Source organism: Drosophila teissieri, chromosome 3L (genome assembly GCF_016746235.2).
Source record: "Drosophila teissieri strain GT53w chromosome 3L, Prin_Dtei_1.1, whole genome shotgun sequence".
Classification (NCBI taxonomy): domain Eukaryota; kingdom Metazoa; phylum Arthropoda; class Insecta; order Diptera; family Drosophilidae; genus Drosophila; species Drosophila teissieri.
The window spans coordinates 10,000,001-10,000,431 of NC_053031.1; positions in this window are offsets into that span (position 1 = coordinate 10,000,001).

The following is a 431-nucleotide window of genomic DNA, read 5'->3' on the forward strand; positions in this document are numbered from 1 at the left end:
TATGTTGTCATAAAATGTCAACCAATTTATCCAATTTCCATATTAAATTTTCCCTTTTCCCCCATTCAATTCACCACATCCCATATGAACACAAACACACACACAATTTCCCCGCATTAAATCACTCATAAAAAGTCTGCAGAAAGGCGCCGAAAAGCGTGCTACTATTTTTCACTTCAATGCCAAAGGTTGGGAAAACATTAAATAACGTACTGTGTGCAACAATTTCTCAGCATCAGAGTACAGCATTTTCCCGACATTTGAGTAAAGCCGCTCCTCCATTGGGGTGGCCCGCTCTCTTGTCAAATGGCACAGCGGGTTCACCCTGAGCACGAGTGTTAGCCAACTTCCCTTGAATTTTCCCCCCTGTTTCGTGGCGTTCAAACAATTCTGTTGCTTAAATTTACGAGCACCGCAGTCGCCATATTAAA